The sequence below is a fragment of the Nycticebus coucang genome, chromosome 4 (genome assembly GCF_027406575.1).
Source record: "Nycticebus coucang isolate mNycCou1 chromosome 4, mNycCou1.pri, whole genome shotgun sequence".
Taxonomy (NCBI): domain Eukaryota; kingdom Metazoa; phylum Chordata; class Mammalia; order Primates; family Lorisidae; genus Nycticebus; species Nycticebus coucang.
In genome coordinates this window covers 61,718,387-61,734,046 of record NC_069783.1, presented here as the reverse complement: position 1 = coordinate 61,734,046, position 15,660 = coordinate 61,718,387, and the positions used below count along the sequence as shown (strand labels likewise).

The 15,660-nt window shown below is 35.5% G+C and overlaps 1 protein-coding gene and 1 pseudogene across 4 annotated transcripts in view; both read left to right on the top strand.

Moving 5' to 3' along the window:
- The window catches only part of WDPCP (WD repeat containing planar cell polarity effector), a 495,763-nt gene that overhangs the window by 392,320 nt on the left and 87,783 nt on the right, over nucleotides 1-15,660 (top strand). The gene's annotated exons all lie outside the window — the stretch shown is intronic.
- Nucleotides 11,305-11,834, top strand: LOC128582991 (PRELI domain-containing protein 2-like; annotated as a pseudogene).

The following is a 15,660-nucleotide window of genomic DNA, read 5'->3' as shown; positions in this document are numbered from 1 at the left end:
GCAATAAAAACACAGCAGGAAGAATCACGCTACCAGTCCTGAGACTGTACTATAAATCCATAGTGATCAAAACAGCATGGTACTGGCACAAAAGCAGAGAAGTAGATGTCTGGAACAGAATAGAGAACCAAGAGATGGATGCAGCTACTTACCATTATTTGATCTTTGACAAGCCAATTAAAAACATTCAGTGGGGAAAAGATTCCCTATTTAACAAATGGTGCTGGGTAAACTGGCTGGCAACCTGTAGAAGATTGAAACTAGACCCACACCTTTCACCATTAACTAAGATAGACTCTCAATGGATAAAAGATTTAAACTTAAGACATGAAACTATAAAAATACTTGAAGAAAGTGCAGGGAAAACTCTTGAAGGAATCGGCCTTGGTGAATATTTTATGAGGAGGACTCCCCAGGCAATTGAAGCAGTATCAAAAATACACTACTGTGACCTGATCAAACTAAAATGCTTCTGCACAGCCAAGAACATAGTGAGTAAAGCACGCAGACAGCCCTCAGAATGGGAAAAAATATTTGCAGGTTATACCTCCAATAAAGATCTAATATCCAGAATCCACAGAGAACTCAAATTTATTAGCAAGAAAAGAACAAGTGACCCCATTTCAGGGTGGGCAAGGGACTTAAACAGAAACTTCTCTAAAGAAGACTGACGCAAAATCTACAAACACATGAAGAAAAGTTCGTCATCCTTAATCATCAGAGAAATGCAAATCAAAACTACTCTGAGATATCACCTAACCCCAGTAAGAGTAGCCCACATAACAAAATCCCAAAACCAGAGATGTTGGCATGGATGTGAAGAAAGGGCACACTTCTACAAATGGTGGGAATGCCCACTAATACGTTCCTTCTGGAAGGATGTTTGGAGAATACTTAAGAGACCTAAAAATAGACCTGCCATTCGATCCTATAATTCCTTTACTAGGTTTATACCCAGAGGACCAAAAGTCACAATATAACAAAGACATCTGTACCAGAATGTTTATTGCAGCCCAATTCATAATTGCTAAGTCATGGAAGAAGCCCAAGTGCCCATTGACCCACGAATGGACTAGCAAATTGTGGTACATGTATACCATGGAGTACTATGCAGCCTTAAAGAAAGATGGAAACTTTACCTCTTTCATGGTTACATGGATGGAGCTGGAACATATTCTTCTTAGCAAAGTATCTCAGGAATGGAAGAAAAAGTATCCAATGTACTCAGCCCTACTATGAGGCTAAATTTTAGCTTTCACATGAAGACTATAACCCAACTATAGCACAAGACTATGGGGAAAGGGCCAAGGAAGGGGGGAATTTTTGGTGGAGGGAGGGTAATGGGTGGGGCCACATCTATGGTGCGTCTTAGAATGGGTACAGACAATTGCACTAATGTACACAGCTATGATTTAACAATAAAAAAAATTAATTAGAAAAAAAAAAAAACCAAGCTAGTTCAATACCCACAAAGGTATGTAATAGATCTACAACAACAAACCCCAACCAAAAGGAAATTTTTGAAATATCATAAATGGAATTCAGAATATGGATGGCAAATAACATGAATGGAATTGAAGAGAAAGTTGAAAACCAACACAAAGAAGCCACAAACTATCCTAGGATATGAATGAAAACAAATGAAACAATCGCTAAAGAGAAAAAACAGAATAAAACTTAAAGAAATGAAAGTATTATTTAGAGAATTTGAAAATATAGCAGAAACTTTCAACAAGAGACTTAACAAAGCACAGGAAAAAATCTAAAGAGTATGAAGACAAGATTTTCAAACTAACTTGCCCAAATATGCAAAGAAAAGAATAAAGAAAAATTAATAATCACTCTGAAAAATCTGGAACTATAACAAGTAAGCCAATATACATATTATAGGTATCCCTGTGGGAGATGAAGGAAAGAAAAAGACACACATTCATCATTCTGGTGAAAACCAAAATGAAGGAGAAAATTCTATAAGCTGCAAGGTGAAAGCAACAACTAAACTACAGAGGGAAAGCCGTCAGGCTAATAGCAACACTCTCAGCAGAAACCTTATAAGCCAGAAGGGTTTAGGGCTTCATTTTTAGTCTTCTTAAACAGAACTGCTGAGCACCACTAGACCTGCCTTATAGGAAATACTCAAAAGTGTACTATATAAGCAATAGCTCAATAACTACACACTAGTGTAAAAACACTCCAAAGTTAAAGCTAACAGCTTTTATTTGAAAAAAAGAAAGCACAAAAGAGAAAACAAAACAAGGTATCATTCATCATGATGAATAGAACAATATCCCACATATCAATACTAATGCTGAAAGTGAACAATCTTAAGGCTCCACATAAAAGACAGCCTGGCTGAATGGATAAAAATATCATAGTCCAAGTATATGCTGTCCCCCAAACCCATCTAACTTGCAAGGACTCTTAGACTCAAGGTAAAAGTATGGAGAAAAAAAATTCTATCCAAATAGAAACCAAAAACAAGCAGGTGTAGCCATTTTCTTGTGTTGATCATATGAAAATGTTGACTTTTAATCAACAGTAGTAGGAAAAAAAGACAAAAACAGTTATTTCTAATGATGGGTGGCAATTCAGCAAGAAGACATAACAATTCTAAATATAGATGAACTCAATACAGGCCCCCCTAGATTCATAAACAAGTTCTACTAGATGTAAGCGAGAAAATAAACAGTTTTATAATCACCAGGGACTTAAACATGACACTGACAAATCTTAACAGCTCATGAAAACAGGATATCAGCAAAGAAATGCTAGACTTAAATGAGAATCTAGAACAAATGGACCTAACAGACATTTACATAAAACTCTACCCCAAACCTACAGAATATACATTCTTCTCATTAGCATGTGGGATATTTTCTAATATTGATCATATCTTAGGCCATAAAACAAGACTCGGCTAATTCAAAAAAATCAAAATTATACCATGTATCTTCTCAGACCACAGTGGAGTAAAACTAGATATCGATTCTGAGAGAAACTCTCAAATCTACACAAAGTCATGGAAATTAAGAAATCTGTTGCTCAGTGATCCTTGGGTCAGTAATGAAGTTAAAATGGAAATCTAATAGTCTTCAAACTGAATGACAAAGAGGACACAAAAACGTGTGGAATAAAGAAAAAGTAATGGTAAGGGGAAAGTTCATAAACTTAAATGCTTACATCAAAAAGACAGATCAAAGATTATCAACCTCATATCACATCATAAGGAAGTAGAAAAAGAAGAAATCAAACCCAAAGCCAGCAGAAGAAAAGAAATAGCAAAGCTCAGACCATAACCAAATGAAATGGAACAACAACAACAAAAAGATCAACAAAACAAAAAGCTCATTCTTTGGAAAGATAGACAAAATCAATAAACATCTAGCCATATTAACCAGAATAGAAGAGAGAGGATTCAGATAAACTCAATCAGAAATAAAACAGGAGACATTAAAACTGATGGCACAGAAATATAAAACATCATCCATAAATACTATGAAAACCTCTGTGTACAAAACTAGAAAACCTAGAGGAAATAGATAAGTTCCTAGAAACATACAACTTTATGAACATGGATGAAAAAGTACACAAGATACTAGCAAACCTAATTCAACAGCATATTAAAAAGATAATCTACCACAATCAAGTGGGCTTCATCCCAGGGATACAAGGATTGTTCAACATAAACACATCGACAAATGAGATTCGTCACATACATAGAAGCAAAAACAAAGACCATATATATATATATGATCATCTCAATAGATGCAGAAAAGTATTTGATAAAAATCTAGCTTCCTTTCATAATAAAAACCCTCAAGAAACTAGGCACAGAAAAAACATAGCTCAAAATTTTTATAATACATATATAACATACATAATAAACTCACAGGCAACATCATACTGAATGGAGCAAAAGTTGAAAGCATTCCCCCTAAGAACTGGTAGAAAACATTGAGTGCCCACTGCAACCACTTCTATTCAACATGAAACTGAAAGTACTAGCCAACAGATTCAGGCAAGAGAAAGAAGTAAAAGGCATACGAATCAGAAAAAGGAGGTCAGATTATCCCTGTTTGCTGATAGTATGATCCTGTATCTAGAAAACCCTAAAGACTCCTAGAATTGATAAGTACAAAATCCACATACACAAATCAGTAGCATTTCCATCTATTAATAACAGTCAAGCCGAGAGTCAAATCAAGAGCCTAATACCATTTACAATAACTATAAAGGAAATAAAGATCTCTACAAGGAGAACCACAAAACACTGATGAAAGAAATCATAGATCACATGAACAAATTGAAAAAATATCCCATGTTCATGGATTGGTAGAATCAACATCATTAAAATGTCCGTTCTGCCCTAAGCAATCTATAGATTCAATGCATGCCCCATCAAAATACTAACACCTTCTTTCAGAGAACTAATATAAATAATCCTAAACTTAATTTGGAACCAGAAATGAGCCAAAATAGCTGGAGCAATCTTAAGTAAAAAGAACAAATCTTAAGGTATCACGTTACCTGACTTGAAATTAGACTACAAGGCTAAAACAACCATAACAGCATGGTATTTGTATAAAAGTAGAGACACAGACCAATGGAACATAATATAGAACCCAGAAATAAAATATAGATACAACCAACTGATCTTTGAAAAGCAAACAAAAAACAATAAATGGTGCTGGGAAAACTGAATGTCCAAATGCAGAAGGAACAAAAGACCCTTCTCTCTCACCACATACAAAAATCAATTCAAGATATATTAAAGACTTAAATGTAAAGCATGTAATTATAAAAATTCCAGAGGAAAAGAAAACTGAGATAGGCCTAGAGATAGGCCTAGGCAAAGAATTTATGACTAAAACCCAAAGGGCAAATATAGCAGCAAAAAAAAAATTTTTTTAAGTGGGACTTAAGTCTTTTGCAATGGAAATAATCAATAGTAAAAAGTCAACCTACAAAACTTGAGAAAATATTTGAAAATTATACATCTGAGAACGGATTAATAGCCAGAATCCATCCACAAAGAACTCAAAGAAAACAGCAAGGAAAAAAAGAAAAAAACAACCTCATCGGAAAGGTAGCAAAAGACATGTTTTTTTCCTAAATAAACGGCCAATAAACGTATGAAAAAACGCTCAACATCACTAATTATCAGGAAAATGGAAATTAAAACCACAATGAGATACCACCTTACCGCTGTCAGAAGGGCCATTACTGAAAAGTCAGAAAACAAGAGATGTATGCATGGATGTACAGAAGGTATGTTTATACACTCTTATTGGGACTACTAACTAGTAAAACCTCTAAGGAAAACAGTATGGAGATTCCTCAAAGAGCTAAAAGTTTGATGCAGCAATCCCACTTCTGGATATCTACCCAAAGAAAAAGAAATCATTTTATCAAAAAGACACCCACACACAAATGTTTATCATAGCAGAATTCACAATTGCAGAGATGTGGAATCAACTCAAGTGCCCACTGATTCATGAGCAGATAAAGAAAATGTGGTGTGTGTATGTGTGTGTATATACATACATACACACTATACACACACACACAAACCGTGGAGTGCTACTAAAGTATAAAAGGGAATGGGATATTGTTTTTTGCTGTAACTTGGATGGAACTAGAGACCATTATCCTAAGTGAAGTATCTCAGGAATGGAAAAACAAACACATTTCTCACTAATAAGTGGGAAGTAAGTGATGGACACAGACATAAAGGACATTGGAAACTAAGAAGGGGATAGGGTGAAAAGAGGGGATAAGGGATATAAAAACTTATTTATTGGGTATACTGATCCTGGTGACTGTTGCACTCTGACTTTAACATTATACAGTGTATTCATATGACGAACATTTATACCCCCACTTAATATTTTGGAAAAAAAAGAAAATAGAAAAGTTAAAATGCTCCCTAAAATAAAATGTTTGGCTCAGATGTTTGAATAAATTCTTCCAAAACTGTAAAAATCAAATTGTTCAATGGTTTTGAAACTTTTCCAGAACATCAAAAAGGAAAAAAATTTCAAAATTTATGAAGAAAATGTAACATTTATCTTAAACCTATCACAGATTGTGCCACATGCCATTTTCTTATGAATATCATTGACAACCTTTTAAATATTAGCAACTGGAATCCAATAGCGTATTTAAAAAATAATATATCATGACCAAGTGGGGTTTGTTCTAGTTTACAAGTACATTTTTATTAGGAAATTCATTAATTCATCACATACATAAAATTAAAGAGTAAAACCCATGGTCACTACACATAAAAGGCATTTTACAAAAATCACTTATCCCTAGGTTAATTTACAAATGTAGTACCATGTGTATAAAAATACCATGAGAACTTATCGTCTTTCAGTTACACAATTATAAAATTCATTTAGAAGGACAAACAAAAAAAGCTGAGAAAATCCTGCAAAGGAACAATGGAGGCAGCTAGTCTCAAAGTTTAAAGATACTTTAAAAGACCCTTGAACTAAAAGTTTTATATTGGTATCCCAATGGAAAAGAGTAACAAACCATACGAAAATTTAGTATATGATAAAGGCAAGTTCAAATTAGTGGGGAAAATATGAACATCAACTTTCTAATAAATAAAATCTCCATAAAATGTCTATATTCAGTTGTTTAAAGGATAGAATTGTATTTGCTCCTAACACCATAATAAATTACATAAGAATAAGGGAAGTGTAAATAAATAAACCCATATAAATACTAGGAAAAACAAGTGGAATCTCATATAACCTGGGAAAGAAAAACTTTCCTAAAAATAAGTGGTTGAGTAGTAGTAGTACCCCATCATCATCCCCCCCAGATGTTCATATCCGGATGTTCAGAACCTGCGAATAAGCTATATTACATAGCAAAGGGGACTCTCCAGATAATTAGGTTATAGGAAAATTAGCCTGTATTATCCAGGTGGGTTCAATCTAATTAAATGAGCCAGAGAACTTTCTCCAGCTGGAGTTAGAAAGATGTGGTAAAAAAGGAGGTCTAAGAGATTTGAAGTGTGAGAGGGACTTGATCTGCTGGTGCTGGGGGAATCCATATGGAAGGCATGAGAAAGATTACATGAAACCTCTAGAGCAAAGACTGTCCCAGGCTGATAGCTAGCAAGGAAAGGAATATTTCAGTCCTACAACTTCAACTTTTACAAGAGTTCAATAAAATTATCTGTCCAGGATTTGCTTCCAAATAACACCAATGGAGAGGGTGTGAAAGTATAGAGGAAATAAGGGTGGCCATAAACTGATAATTGTTGACACTAGATGATGGGCAGCTTAGTGAGATTTCATTATACAATCCTCTCTAGTTTCAGACATGTTGAAATTTGGTAAGTTTTATGTGTGTATAATTGCAAGCTCACATAAATACCTTTGTACATATCTTTGTGCTATTATATTACTGTTTTTTACAGGATAAATTTCAAGATATAGGCTTTGGAGGCCAAAGAATACAAATAATTTTATGTTTATAAATACTGCCAAATTACCCTTTTAAAACTACAATTGACCATTGAGCAACATAGTGGTTAGGAGAAATGATGTGCACGTAGTTAAAAATCCATGTATAACTTTTGATTTATCATAACTACTAATACCCTATTGTTGACTGGAAGCCTTACTGATAACATAAAGTCAGTAAACACATATTTTGTATATGTATTGTATTCTATTTTCTTATAATAAGCTAAACTAGAAAAAATTATTAAAATCATAGGGAGAGAAAATATATTTATCATTCATTAAATAGAAATGGATCATCATGCAGTCTTCATCCTTTGTCTTCACACTGAGTAAGCTATGTGAAAGGATGACTGGGGGGGTTGGGTCTTGCTGTCTTAGTGGCAGAGGGAGAAGAGGGGAAGAAGGTTGAGACAGTGGCAGGAGAGGCAGGTACACTCAGTGTAACTTTATAGAAATACATCATGATTTCTGTTTGTCTTTTCACTTCTCTAAAAACATTTCTGTATGGTACCAAACCTTCGTCCACCATTTCCTTCAGTTTCACTGTTTGTGAACACAGAAGGGTCCATGTTGTAAAAGAAGTCAAAAGTAGTCTTAAATAATCAGAACCCTTCTGCCAGATTGTCTAATGTCAGCTTTCTGGCATGGCCTCTTCTATATCTTCTTCCTCACTGTCTGGCACTGGTTCAAAAGCAATCATGTCTTCCTTTGTGGCATTTCCCCCCCATAATAGGGCATGTTCATCTGTACTAAAAACCTGTTCAGGGAGAACATGCAGCCTGCTGTGGGGCAGGGACCTGCTGGGAGCCAGGAGTGACTCCCCAGCATGGGTCAGCTGTAAGAGCTGGGAGTAGAGACTGGGTCATGAGGGGAAGCAAGTCAAGTCCCTCACCTGCCAGCGAAGGCTATGGCCACTTTAGCCAGCCCCACCCTCCTAATAAAAAGACCACAGTGCAGCAACAGCTGCCCTTCATCTAAGCATTCTGCCAGGGGCCTAAGGATCACCCTATCCCTTTCCATCATGGTAGTGCATGCACTCACTATTGGAAGGCTTGAATGGAAACTTGCCTGGTCCAGTTCTGCCCAGCTTCACCTCCTACACCCATGACAGAGTATGAGATACAGGATTCTGTGGGTTCCACAACCCAAAAAACCACCATTCCTCATAGGGGAATTAGGTTGGAGATAAACACCTACTACTACTATCTTACCTGGCTCTTACCTGCAAGTGCCACTCGCTAGCCGGGAGGTCAGCCCTCAGAGGCTATTGCAAACTGCCAACACAAGTGCACAGCACTTTGGACTCAGAAGAACATCTCTCCCCTGCTTCCACATCAACACTACACCAGCTTCCCAAGAGCTGAAGAGCCTGTTCACTCACTCAGTACACAGCTACTACAACTGACATCTGAGAAAGTCACCCAAGGCCCAAAAATCAGTCCTCCTGGAACTGCCAACACTGGTGCTAGCATAAGCTGCACTAGGGCAGAAGGACAGACATGCTTAGTTTATCACCACTACCACTGAAACCTAAAGATGGGCCCATCTGGCATTCCAGTCCCCAGCACTACTTCACAGATTCTACCAATAACTGCAGCCTAACACTATTAGGGTATTACTAACACCCTGATACTATGAACACTGTTTATAGCCAGAGACATCATAAAAAGACTTCATTATTGAATATACCCAGAAGCAAAGCTAAACGGCCCTACTCAACCAACATCATAGTAACATCTTCAGGAAAAATCTCCAGCCCTTAATGAAAATAAACTCAAAAAGATGACATGATTGTAATACCAGATGCACAGAAATCAACATAAAGACACAAAAAAACATGAAAAGTCAGGGTAATATGACACTCCCAGGGGGAACACAGAAATTCCCTGTCAGTAGATCTTAACTGAAAACAAATCCCTAAAATTTCACATAATTCAAAATATTGATTTTAAAGAAGCTCAACGAGAGGCAAGAGAAATCTGAAAACCAATACAAAGAATTCAGAAAAATCAATTCAGTTTATTGATTTTACAATACCCTGAATTTTATATAATTTTATAATATATAATATAATGAGAAAGAAATAAAAACCAAAGTAAATTCCAGGACTGAAAAATTAATAGAAGGAAATGCAAAATACATTTGAAAAGTTTAACAATAAACTAGACCAAGCAAAACAGCATTTGGACTGCAGAAAAATAATTTCAAATTTTGAAGACAGGTGTTTTGAAGTAATTCAGAGAGACAAAGAGAAAAGAATAAAAGAGAATGAAGAGAGTGTTCAAGATGTTTACAGGTGACCATAGTTATGAAATATCAGTATCCCCAAGGGTGAAAAGAGATCACAGGTTTTAGAGAACTTATTTAATGAAATAGTAGATGTAAACTACTGAAGTCTGGCAAGAGATATTCAGGTACTGAAAGCTCAGCAGTACCCAGGAAAATACAAAGCAAACAGAACATCACCACAGCCATTTTAATCAGATAATTTAAGTTAAAAGATAAAGAGAAAATTCTAAAAATAGGAAAAGAGTCTAGTCTTCTATAAAGGAAACCCTATCTGACTAATAGCAAACTTCTCAGCAGAAACTTCATAGGTCAAAGGAGAATGGGATGATATATTCAAAGTCCTGAAGAAAAATAAACCCTATAAGCCAGGAGTTCCATATTCAGCAAGAATTAACCTTCATAGATGAAGAACAAATAAAGTCTTTCCCAAACAAGCAATGCTAATAGACTTTGTCACCACTAGACTGACTACACAAGAAATCCAGGGAGTCTTAACATGGAAACAAAAAGATGGCATTTACCATTATGAAAACACATGAAAATATAAAATTCACTAGTAAAGCAGTCATACAAAGGATATCAAATGACACCATTGCAGAATTTCACCAAACTCCAATAAAAAGAAACAAAGAGTTCATCAAGTAACTAGAAAACAATCAAGAAAATGACAGAAACAAAATTTTACGTATCCATATTAATTACTTGAATATAAATGGACTAAATGTTCCACTTAAAAATAGATTGTCTGAATGGATTAAAATCAACATGACTTACCTATGTGCAGCTTACAAGAAATTCACCTTACCTGTATAGACTTGAACTAAAGGGTGCGGAAAAGATATTCCATGCAAATAGAAACCAAAAGTGAGCAGGGATAGTTATATTCATATCAGATAAAATAGGATTTTAAGTAAAGACCATAAGAAAGAACAAAGAACATCATTATATGATGGTACAAAGAGATTAGTTCAGCAAACAAATATAACAATTCTAAATATACTTGCATGTAACTGTATCACCCAGATTTACTATATCACCCAGATTTACAAATATTGAGAGAATGAGAGATTCCCAATAGCAGGCAACTTCAACACTCTATTCACAGAATTAGTACACTGGTCAAATGGTTCTATCAGATGTTTAAAAAATAGTCTACTCATAGCTGTATAATGTATTCTTTTGATAAGCATAGAAACATTCACCAGAATAGACCATGTGTTAGGCCACAAAACAAATCAACACATTTGAAAATCAAAATCATATTAAGTATATTATCAGACCACATTTAATACAAGTAGAGGCCAATACTAAGAACTTTGTTAACTATATAAATACATAGAAATTAAACATGCTCTAAATGACCATTAAATCAATAAAGAAATTAAGATAGAAATTTTTTAAATTCTTAAAACAAATGCAAATTTAAACACAACATACCAAAAGACGCCCGCGGGCCGCAGCCGAACCCAATGGCTATGCCCTGGAGGAGGCTAAGGCATGGCCGGTGCTGGGGCTGCCACGCACAGGGATGAGGGTCACGGTGGACGTGCGCCAGGTGTATGAGGACCCTTGGGAGCAGGTGGTTGCCAGCTTCCTCCGAAAGTACTCCAACCCCATGGATAAAAATATCATCTCTGTAAAAATCATGGAAGAAAAAAGAGATGAATCAACAGGGGTCATCTATAGAAAGAGGATTGCAATCTGTCAGAATGTGGTTCCAGAAATTTTGTGGAAGATAAGCATTTTAAAAGTACCCAGTATCCAGTTAGAAGAGGAATCGAGGCTCTATCCTCAGGAAGGAAAAATGGCTATACCGAGTCACTGCCTCACATGGACACAGTGCATATATGAAGGAAGGATCTGTCTTACAGGAAAGTGTGGAAAAACCAAATTTGACGAGTTCATTTGAAGAGGAAGGATTTCAATCACAGGAGCTGGAGTTCTCAACTACATTTTGGAAACTTTTGCAGTACATTCTTAAGACAGGGTGCCCAGAAAGGAATTAGAATCATGAAGATGCTGCTAAAGGAACAGTGAGGTACCCCTTTAGCTGAATAAAGAATTGTTGGGGACCTATAACCGTGTCCATTTGTTTTTGAGAATTACTTCTTGGCCACAGCACATCATAGACACACACAGCTTCTGGAATACAGGTTTGAGGATACAGTATCCGCAGCTTAAAGAGGAGGAGACCTTCTTGTCAGGACATACACCATGTACTCCCCTGGGAGCCCGCTTCAAATAGTGTGACTCATGGAGATAAAGCCTCTTGCTGGATTTTTATGATGCACCTCTATGATTTTTAGAAATAAAGAAAAAGCCTGTATATGATGATGTTTACCCTTCCTCAGGATATCCTGCTGATTGTCTGGTGATGGTGTCAGGGCAGCCAAAGACAAGACACAGGCCTGGAGAGAGTGCTTATACCCTGATGTTACTAGCTTTATCATTCATAGGATTCTGGAATCAAATAAAGAAGTTGAGCCTGATACCTGATTCATAGGTAGCCTGAAACAAAGATGCATGATGGTGCTAAAAAAAATAATTTTATATATATATATATAAAATATACACACACCAAAAACTGTTGTATACAGTAAAAGCGGTGCTAAAAAGGAAGTCTTAGCCTTAACCATATGGACTCTGCCAACCCATACCAATTTAAACCCATCTCCAAATTCCTCAGCAATTTTTGCATTGTTTAGAATTTACAACACAAAAAATGTTTCATCAGTTATACAAACATTATAAATAATTAAACCAGTTTACCATGCTCTCAGAATTAAGGCTCCATGAATGAAAACAGATTTCTGGTTTCTCAGGATATAGGGAAAAAACTGTCAAACTGGTTTTCTGAGTTTTCAGGTCCATAGGGTCAAATGCCTACATCAAAAACATAAAAAGATTACAAATTAGCAAGCTAACAACACACCCCATGGGAACTAGAAAAAGAATGACAAGCAAAATTTAAGATTAGCAGTGGAAAAAAAAAAAGATCAGAGCAGAATTAAATGAAATAGAGACTTAAAAAAATACAAAGGATCAATGAAATGACAATTTGGTGATGTGAAAGATAAACAAAATTAACAAACCTCTTGCTAACCAAGAAAAGAGAAGTCTCAAATAAACAAACAGTAATGAAAAAGGAGCTATTACAACTTATACCAGAGTAACACAAAAGATCATTGGAAACTATTTTGAACAGGTATATGCTCACAAACTAAAATATCTAAAAGAAATGGATAAATTACTGGAACCAGTATTAAAAAGAAAACCTGAACAGACTAGTAACAAATAGCAAGATAAAATCAGTAATAAACAATCTCCCAACGAAGAAAAGCCCCAGACTAGATGCAGCAATAGCTAAACTCTACCACTTATACAAAGAAAAACTGGTAACAGTCCTCCTGAGGAAGAAGGAATTTTGTGTAATTCATTCTGTGAGGTCAGTATCACTCTGATACCCAAACCAAACAAGGATACAACAAAAAAAGAAAATTACAGGCTAGTATCTCTGATGAACCTAAGTATAAAAATTCTCAACAAACTACTAGCAAAACAAATCCAGCAGCATATAAAAAAGATAATGCACTGTGATCAAGTAGGTTTTATACCTAAGATGCAAGGATGGTTCAGCATAAGTAAATCAATGAATGTGATACAGCACATAAACTGAATCAAGGATAAAAATTACATAATCACCTAAATAGACACAGATGAGGCACTTGATAAAATTCAGCATCGTTTCATGATAAAAAAAGAAATTTAAAAAACTAGACACAGAAGGACCACATCCAAAAAGGATACAAACTATACATAGTATATGAGAAACTCACAGCAAATACCATACTAAATGGGGAAAAGTTAAAAACATTTTCCCTAAGAACTAGGACAAGATAAGAATGCCCTTTTTCACTACTCCTATTCAATGTAATACTAGAAGTCCTAGCCAGAGCAATCAGGCAAGAGAAAGAAATAAAAGACATCTGAGTTGGAAAAAAGGAAGTCAAATTATCCCTGTTTACTAATTATATGATCTTATGTATAGAAAAACTTAAACCTAAAGATCAGCAAAAAAAAAAACAAAAAAAACCCTTAAATTTAATAAATGAATTCAGTAAAGTCATAGGATACAATTCAACATACAAAAATCAGTTAATATTTCTATTTACTATATATAAATAATATGAATTGTGAGAAAGAAATCAAGAAGGTAATCCCACTAAAATAGCTATGGGCCAGGCACAATACTTTACATCTTTAATCCTAGCACTTTGGGAGATCAAGGTGGGAGGATCGCTTGAGGTCAGGAGGAATTCAAGACCAGCCTAGGCAATGGTGAGATCCTGCTTCTACAAAAAGAAAACAAAATAATAATTAGCTGAGTGTGGTGGCACACGCCTGTAGTCTCAGCAACTCAGGAGGCTAACACAGTAGGATTATTGGAGCCCAGGAGTTAGAGGAGTTGGAAATTGCAGTGAGCTATGATGATGCCACTGCTTGCTAGCCTAGGCAACAGAGCAAGACTCTGTTTTTGTTTTTGTTTTTTTTTGGGGGGGGGAGGAGACAGCTACTCCCAACAAAAACAAAAAACCTCCCTGGAATATTTAAACTTAACCAAGGAGATGACAGAGCTTACAAGGATGACTACAAAACACCAAATGAAAGAAATGACTATGGCGCGAAGCAAATAAGAAAATAGCCTATGCTCATGGATCAGAAGAATTAGTATAATTGAAGTGACCACCCTGCCCAAGGAAATCTAAAAACTTCAATGCAATGCAATGCAAAATATGTCATTTTTTACAGAATTAGAAAAAATAATCCTCAAATTCATATGGAGCCAAAAAAAAAAAAAGCCAGAATAACCAAAGCAATCCTCTACTAAGAACAAAGTAGGAGACATCACATTGCCTGAGTTCAAATTATTTCAAATTATTTTCCAAGGCTCGCAGGGGTCCTCAAATTATGGCCCATGGGCCACATGAGGCGGTGTAATTGTATTTGTTCCCATTTTGTTTTTTTACTTCAAAATAAGATATGTGCAGTGTGCATAGGAATCTGTTCATAGTTTTTTTTTTTTAAATTATAGTCCAGCCCTCCAACGGTCTGAGGGATAGTGAACTGGCCCCCTGTTTAAAAAGTTGGAGGACCTCTGTGTCTATAGTAACCAAAACAGCATGGTATGGGTATGAAAATAGACACATAAATCAGTGAAACGGAATAGAAAACCCAGAAACAAAGCCACATATTTAACAATGCTGACAAAAATATACATCCTCTTTAATAAATGGTGCTAGAAAAATTGGATTTCATATACAAAAGAATAAAACCCCTATCTCTTACCATATACAAAAATCAACTGAAGGTAAAGACTTAATCCTAAAACTATAAAAAAAAAAATACTAGAAGAAAACACAAGAAAAACTCTCCTGGACATTGGTCTAGGGAGAATTTATGAGTAAGGACAGGCAACAAAAATAGACAAATAAGACTTAAACTTTGTTTCCACTCTGCAAAAGAAATAATCAACAGAGTGAAAATATACCTGTAGAATTAGAGAAAATACCTGCAAACTATTCATCTGATAGGGGATTAATATCCAGAATATAAAAGTGACTCAGCAGCAACAAATAGTCCCATAAAAAATAATAGACATGAATAATCAATTTTCAAAAGAAGACATGCCATTCTTCTGGTCAAAAGGCCATTTAATAAATGGCCATCACCACTAATCATCAGAGAAATACACATCAAAACCACAATGAGATATCATTTTACCCCAGTCAAAATGGCTGTTATTAAAAAGACAAAAAACAATAGATACCAGCAAGTATGCAGAGAAAGGCGGAGGCTTATAGGGTGTTGGTGGGAACGTAAATTA